The sequence below is a fragment of the Onychomys torridus genome, chromosome 5 (assembly GCF_903995425.1).
Source record: "Onychomys torridus chromosome 5, mOncTor1.1, whole genome shotgun sequence".
NCBI lineage: Eukaryota > Metazoa > Chordata > Mammalia > Rodentia > Cricetidae > Onychomys > Onychomys torridus.
In genome coordinates, this window is record NC_050447.1 from 134,317,610 (window position 1) to 134,326,335 (window position 8,726).

Here is an 8,726-nt window from a genome sequence, read left to right on the forward strand (position 1 = left end):
CCAGCACCATTTGTTGAAGGTACTTTCCTTTTATTCCATTGTACACTTTTGGCTTCTTTGTCAAAAATCAGTTGTTCATAGGTGTGGGCATTTATGTCAATTTGATTTGATTCCATATATCCATATGTCTGTTTTTAATGCAAATACCAAGGTGTTTTTATTACTATAGCTCTATAGTAGAGCTTGAAGTCAGAAATGGTGATGCCTCCAGAAGTTCTTTTATTGTACAGGATTGTTTTAGCTATCCTGGGTTTCTTATTTTTCCATATGAATTTGAGTCTTGTTCTTTCAAGGTCTGTTAAGAATTGTGTTGGGATTTTGATGGGGATTGCATTGAATCTGTAGATTGATATTGGTAAGATTGCCATTTTTGCTATGTTAATTCTACATAATTAAGAGCAAGGGAGATCTTTTCACTTTCTGATATTTTCTTCAATTTCTTTCTTAAAAGACTTAAATTTCTTGTCATACAGGTCTTTCACTTTTTGGTTAGTGTTATCTCAAGATATTTTATACTCTTTGTGCCTATAGTAAAGTGTATTGTTACTCTGATTTCTTTCTCAGCCTATTTATCATTTGTATATAGGAGGACTACTGATTTTTTTGAGTTAATCTTATATCCTGCCATATTACTGAAGGTGTTTATCAGCTGTAGGAGTTCCCTGGTAAAATTTTTGTTGTCACTTATGTATACTGTCATATCACCTGCAAATAGGGAAAGTTTGGCTTCTTCCTTTCCAATTTGTATCCTCTTGACCTCCCTTTGTTTTCTTATTGCTCTAGCTAGAACTTTGAACACTATATTGAATAGATATGAAGAGAGTGGACAGCCTTCTATTGTTTTTTATTTTAATGGAATTGCTTTGAATGTCTCTCCATTTAATTTGATCTTGGCTGTCTGCTTGCTGTGTATTGCTTTTATTATTTTTAGGTATGTTCCTTGTGTTTCTGATCTCACCAAGACCTTTATCAAGAATGAGTATTGGGTTTTGTCAAAGGATTTTTTCAGCATCTAATGAGATGATCATGGTTTTTTTTCTTTCAGTTTGTTTATATGGTGGATTTTTTGGTATGTTTAATCATCCCTTCGTCTCTGGGATTAATCCTAATTTATCATGGTGGATGATTTTTTGATTTGTTCTTGGATTTGATTTGCCAGTATTTTATTGAGGATTTTTGCAGTAATGTTCATGAGGGAGATTGGCCTGTATTTATCTTTCTTTGTTGCATCTTTGTGTGATTGGTGTTTCAGGGTAACTATAGCTTCATAAAAAGAGTTTACCAATGTTCCTTTTGTTTCTATTGTGTGGAACAATTTGAGGAGTATTGTTATTAGCTCTTCTTTGAAATTCTGGTAAAATTCTGCACTGAAGCCATCTGGCCCTGGGCTTTTTTTTTGGTTGGGAGTCTTTTAATGGCTGCTTCTATTTCCTTAGGGATTATGGGTCTATTTAAATGATCTACTCTTAATTTAATTTTTACATGTGGTACCTATCAAGAAAATTGTCCATTTCTTTTAGATTTTCCAAATTTGTGGAGTATAGGTTTTCAAAGAATGATCTAATGATTCTGCTTTTAGCTTCTTCTTTTCATTTGTGATTTTGTTAATTAGGATATTTCCTGTAGTGGTATTTGCTCTGCTCATGACCTTGGGCTATATGACCCAAAGAAGGCAGTGCTTCCTGCCATTGTATATGACCTCTTATAAGAAGTTGAAGAGGGGTAAAATGCCCCTTCTCCCTGCTCCTGCCTGTGAGGTGGATTCACTCCTGGTTAGATCAGAAGACAACTTCAGTTGTCTACTCTATTCTGTATTCTTGAGTGTATTTACTTAATTTTACCTTAATAAATTTTGTTACTCATTTAATAGACTGATTTGGCTTGATCATAATAATTTTCTCTGCCTTTTAGTTAGTTTGGATTAGGGTTTGTCTGTCTTGTTCATTTTCTCAAGAACCAACTCTGTGTGTCATGTGTGTCATTGATTCTTTGTACTGTTCTCTTTGTTTCTATTTTATTGATTTCAGCCCTGAGTTTGATTATTTACTGCTGTCTACTCCTCCTGGATGAATTTGTTTCTTTTTGTTGTAGAGCTTTAATGTGTGCTGTAAGGTCACTAGTGTAAAATTTCTCAACTTTTTTATGTAGGCATTTACTGCTATGAATTTTCCTCTTAGCACTGCTTTCATGGTGTCCCATCATTTTGGGTATGTTTTTCATTCATTTTCATTGAATCTTGGAAGTCTTTAATTTCTTTCTTTATTTCTTCCTTGACCCAATGGTGATTCAGTTGAGTGTTGTTCAGTTTCCATGTGATTGTAGGCTTTCTGTATTTTGTGCTCTTGTTGAATTCTACATTATCCATGATGATCTGATACAATTCAGGAGGTTATTCTTTTTTTTGTTTGTTTGTTTTATCTTGTTTTGTTTTTCATTTTTTGTATCTGTTAAGATTTGCTTTGTGACTGAGTATGTGATCAGTTTTAGAGTAGGTTCAATGGGGTGCTGAGAAGAAGGTATATTCTTTCGTGTTTGGGTGAAATGTTCTATACATGTCTATTAAGTCCATTTGAGTCATAACATCAGTTAATTCCCTTATTTCTCTGTTAAGTTTCTGTCTGTCATATCTGTCTAGTGGTGAGAGTTGGGTGCTGAAGTCTCCTACCACTAGTGTTTGGGGTTTGATGTGTGATTTAAGCTATAGTAATGTTTCTTTTACATATGTGGGTGCCCTTGTATTTGGAGTATAAACATTCAGAATTGAGACTTCATCTTGAAGGATATTTTTCTGTGATGAACACATAATGTACTTCTCCATCTCTTCTGATTAATTTTACTTTGAAGTTTATTATGTTAGATATTAGGATAGCAACACAAGCTTGTTTCTTAGGACCATTTGATTGGAAAATCTTTTCCCAGCCCTTTGAGGTAGTGTCTGTCTGTGAAGTTGCTGTATGTTTCTTGTATGCAGCAGAAGGTTGGATCCTGTTTTTGTATCCATTCTGTTAGCCTGTTTCTTTTTATGAATGAATTGAGTCCATTGATATTTAGAGATATTGATGACCAGTGACTTATAATTCCTATTATTTTTTGGTTTTGTTGGTGGTTGTGGTTGTGTGTTGTTTCTCTTCTTTGGGATTTTCTGGTGTGAGATTATCTATGGCCTGTGTTTTTGTGGGTACAATTAAATTCCTTGGGTTGTTGTTTTCCTTCTAGTACTTACCATAGGAATGGATCTGTGGATAGGAGTTGTTTAAATCTGGTTTTGTCATGGAATATCTTGGTTTCTCTATCTATGGTGATTGAATGTGTTGCTGGGCTTAGTAGTTTGAGCTGACATCTGTGGTCTCTTACTTTCTGTAAAACATCTTTCTAGGACCTTCTGGCTTTCATAGTCTCCATTGAAGTGAGGTTTAATTCTGGTTTAATTCTCAATATCCCATCTTTGTTCTGTATGTTTAGTGTTTTGACTATTGTATGACCAGGGGAATGTTTTTTTGGCCCTGTCTATTTGGTGCTCTGTGAGCTTCTTGTATCTTCATAGGTGTGTTGTTCTTTAGGTTGGGAAAGTTTCCTTCTATAATTTTTTGAATATATTTTCTGTTCCTTTGAGCTGGAATTCTTCTTCTTCTATCCTTATTATTTTTAGGTTTGGTATTTACTTGGTGTTCCAGATTTCCTGGGTATTTTGTGTTAAGAATTTGTTAGATTTAACATTTTCTTTGATCAATGAATCTTTTTCCTCTATCATATATTCTAAACACCTGAGATTATCTCTCTTGTAGTCTGTTGGTTATGCTTGCATCTGTAGTTCCTATTTGTTTACTCAGATTTTTGATTTCCAGATTTCCCTCAGTTTTTTCTTTATTGCCTGTATTTCAATTTGCACAAGTCTTGGATTGTATCTTTCATCCATTTGTTTGTTTTTAGTTGGCTTTCTTTAAGGGATTCAATGATTTCTTTCAATTTTTGTTTGTCTTTTCCTGCATTTCTTTAAGGGAATTTTTCATTTCCTCCTTAAGAGCCTCTATCACCTTCATAAAGTTATTCTTAAGGTTGTATTCTTTTTCATCATCTTCATTTGGATGTTCAGGTCTTGCTATTGTTGCATCAGTAGGTTGTGGTGGTACCACATTGCTCTTTATGTTGTTGGATGTATTCTTACATTGCCTTTTACCCATCTGAGTTTGGGATAATTGTAGGAACAGGTGTTGATTCTTATGATATCTTTGTCGGATAGGTCTTTTGTTCCTTTTTTTTTTTTTAATCTGTTTCTTTTATTGCCTTTTGGCTTGAATGTCCAGGGGTTCTAGTGATTGTATGATTGTCAGGTCAAGTAGAATTGTCTCATTTGAGGCTTGTTGGTGTTGGGTGCTTGATCCAACATATTGTCTATTTCTTCTGGCTGGTGTGGGCTTTACTTGTGCCTATGGAATCTGTCCTTCCAACAGGTATGGGTTGTGCCTGTGCATATGGAGTCTGCTCTTCCAACTGGTGTTGGTGGGTGGCACTTGTGACTATAGGATCTGCTGATGTTACTGGAGAGGACTGTTCATGGGGAGGCTGCTCTTCTTCTGATTGGTAGAGATGGTGCCTGTGCCTCTAGGGGCTCTTCTTCTGATTGGTGCAGGTGATACTTCGGCCTCTAGAGGCTGCTGATTTTGCAGCAGATGGTGAGCCAGGGGAAGGATGCTGGGTTTGGTTTGGGCATCATAGTAGGTCTTGTAGGTTAGAGGTTCCAATGGGTGGTGGAAGTGGTGGAGACATTGGCCAACAGGACTCATACCTGCTGGTTGCTCTACTGGGCATTTTTACCTGTGGATTATTATAAAGTTGATTTTCTCCTAAACTGTCCTGTTTAAGTGAAGCAACAATTTTAAATAATAATAATGGTAGTTTAAATGGAATTTCTATGATTGGAGGTTTTTAATAAATATAGTAAAGAATTATGATAGAGGTTAGTTTAGTGGAAAAATTAATATAGGTAAATATAGGATAAAATGTTGCCCTTGCCTCTGATAAAGCAGAGGGTACAAAAGATAAAAACAAGAAAGTGTCAGAGCTAGAACACATGAGTTTTTATGGAAAATCTGTATAGACAGGGACTTAGATTAATGATTAAGAAAAACAACTGAGTCCCAGGAGCCAGATTGGCTTGAATTCTTTAAATCTTATTGTTTGGAAGGAAATGTGTTCACAATTTTTTATAGTACAATATAGCTGAAACAAAGCCTTGGAATGGCCTCAGGTTAGATTAAGGTATTTTGATAATAGCTTTGAGGTTAGGGATCAAAACACAAAGCAGCCCAATTATTACTAGCTGATGTACTTTCCTTATGAGGATTGGTTGGTGATCAAAGATGATGATTTATTCCTTGTACTCATTTCTGCCCTCAATCTCCTTATTAACAAAAAATCTATTGATGAGTGGGTATGGACCCTAAAGATTTAAAATAGAGCTGAGTGATTGTTTTTCATGTATAAAATTATGATACCTTTAATATTCTTTGTAAGATTATCTTTCAAGATAAGTAATAAAGTGATTGGCCCTTTCTTTGTATCTGCAAAACACAGCCTGCCAGTAAAAGAACTGACTGAGAAATATACCTTGCTTGCTTACATTATGTTAACCTGTAATAAGTTGCTTGGGTATGAATGTATATGGGTTCTTCAGACAACTTGTTTTTTACCTTTAATACCCAAAATGTTGAATCACATAAGGGATATGGAAACTAAATTTTTACTTGTATTTGTAATCATTCACTTGTAAATAGAATGTAACCACATTGTAAATTTTATATTGCTTGAAAGATTTTGCTGGAGTATATAAGCTGTAAGGGAAAAATAGAGTTTGAAGGAAAACACTGAAGAAGTTAGAAGTAATGCATCAAGAATGAGAAAATTAGAAGGAAAACATCAAGAGAGTTAGAAGGAAAACATGAGAGAGACAGAAAGGAAATTTCTGAATAGAGATAAGAAAAGATGATAGAGAACACAGAACAAAGAATAGAGAAGAAAGAAATCATCAAGAGACTGTGTGTGTCTTTTCCCTTATACCCCCAGATAAAAAAGTCATAGTACATCAACTCAGTGGGTTTCCTTTGAGCCCTGTGCTGCTGGAGGCTTGCTCCCCAGGCAGCAATAGTGGATGGGAGTCTGCACAACAAATTGAAATATACAGATAATAGGAACAAAGTTTAGTTCCACATTACAAACAAAATAAGAAATCTCCACATGTTTGCAGTGTACTTGGGTTTTGGGAATGTAGTCATGGTATAATCTTTGGTTAGTGTTCTATACTTGTGTTTAAAACATAAATGTTATTGAGAAAAGACTGGAGGGCTGCTCTCTTAGACAAACTTTGCCATAATTGTAACATGGCTTTTGGCAACAGCAGCAAAGAGGTAAAGAGGATCAGATCTGTCTTTTCACACCAGCAGTTGGTGAGTATTTAAGCCTAGTTAAGTTTTTCTACCAGTGCCTTTTGTAGAGCTGGATTTGTAAGTAGATAGTGCTTAAATTTGGTTTCATCATGTAATGATTTAAAATGTAGCTGAGTATAGTTGTCTGTGCTGACACCTGTGATGCCCTAGAGTCTGTTCATCTGTTCAGGTCTTTCTGGCTTTTGATGCTGTCATTGAGAAGTTCAGTGTTTTTCCAACAGGCCTGCCTTCATGTGTTACTTGGCCTGTACCTTTGTATCTTTTAATATCTTCCTTTGCTCTGCATGTTTAGTGGTTTGATTATGTGACTTGGAGGATTTATTTTATTGTTCTGTCTTTTTGGTGTTCTATATGTTTCTTGTACCTTGATAGGCACCTCTTTCTTTGGGTTAGGGAATGTTTCTTCTCAGATTTTGTTGAATACTTTCTCTGTGCTTTTGATTTGGGTTTCTCATCCTTCCACTGCTATTACTAATAGATTTGGTTTTTCATAGTTTTCCACATTTCCTGTGTGTTTTTGCCTGGACCTTTTTAGGTTTAATATTTTCTTTGACTGAGGTGTTCATGTCTTCTACCTTGTCTTCAGTGTCTGAGATTCTCTCTTCCATGTCTTGTACTTTGTTCTTGGGACTTACCTCTGAGGGTTTTGTTTGACTTTCTACATTTTTTGTTTCCTGTTTTATCTTGTTTTGGGTTTGCCTTAGAGCTTCTATTTCTACTTTCATGACTCACACTGCTTTTTTTTTAAACCATCTCAATACAATTTTTCATTATTGTTGTTGTTTGTTTTCTTGTGTGTGTTTTCACAGACTTCACTAAGAGATTTATACATATCCTCTTCAATGGTCTTCTGCATAGTAACTATTTTAAAATCCTGTCTTTTGCTACAAATTCATTGGATTTCTTAGGGTCTACTATAGTAGGAGACATATTGCCTTGTATGTTAACAATTATGTCTTTGAGCTCATGTCTGGGCATCTGGGATTGATGTGTTTATGATTCTGGTTGTTGATAATTAGTCTTATCTTTGTTGAATGAGTGTTCTGTTCCTTGTTTTTATTATTGTTTTCTCTATATGTCAGTTAATATTTTGTGTGACCAATGATTTCCAGTCCAACAAGACAAATAGATTTCTTGGTTGAGAGGACACCTGGTTTTGGAGGCTGACACAAAAAGATGGCATGAGGGAAGGAAGTTGAGTCCACTGTTAGGTTTTGTGGTGTCCCGAGACCATGGAAATGGAGAGGGATGACAGGCTCTTCAAATTCCTCTCTAATATATGTCAATTAGGACACTGTGTAAAAGGTGACATCACAGATGGGTATGTCAAGAACAAGTCAAGTCAAGAACATCAAGTCAATAACAGGGTCCTGAGATCATCATTGAAACTCATTGTGCTGGCCTGCACTAGAGATGTCTGCATCACTCCCCTTCCTAAAAACACAGTGAAGAACTGCCCTAAGATTATTTTGTTTATAAGAAGTTAAAACTCCATTTTGTACCAAGCAGTGGTGGCACATGCCTTTAATCCCAGCACTGGGGAAGGGGGCAGAGCCAAGTGGTTCTCTGTGACTTTGAGGGCAGCTTGGTCTACAGAGTAAGATTCAGAACAGGCACCAAAAACTACACAGAGAACCCTGTCTCAACCCCTCCCAAAACCTTCCATTTTGCTTTTTATATCCAGTGAGTTCATTAAATAGCATGCACCTGAAATTTAAGTTTCAAAGGCTTTGAACCCTTCATTTTTCACATTCAGTTTTGTTGAATGCTTTTGTTGAAAGAATATTTAATGCTGTTAAAATACTTTGGCAGTCCTTTTATATGGAAAATCAGCAAAATATCTTCAGTGAACAGGGGACTTCTTCTCTTCTTCTTCTTCTTCTTCTTCTTCTTCTTCTTCTTCTTCTTTTTTCTCCTCCTCTTCCTCTTCCTCCCTCCTCCTCCTCCTCCTCCTCCTCCTCCTCCTCCTCCTTCTCCTTCTCCTCCTTCTTTTTCTGTTGTTATTGTGTGTTTGCTATTTGAGACAGGGTTTCTTTTTATAGTTCTAACTCTGTAGACTAGTTCTGGCCTTGAACTTACAGAGTTCCACTTGCCTCTGCCTCCTGAATCCTGGCATTAAAGAGATGTGCCAGGTTGGGGTCCTGTACCCCAGGCCAGGTCAGTTTCCTGAAAGCTGGGCAGAAGCCTCTTACCCTACAGGAATCCAGGAAGCATCCTGAGCTCAAGAGAATCCCTGACCATGTTAGAGGCCACAAACATTGCCAAAACTCTAGCCCCAAACAT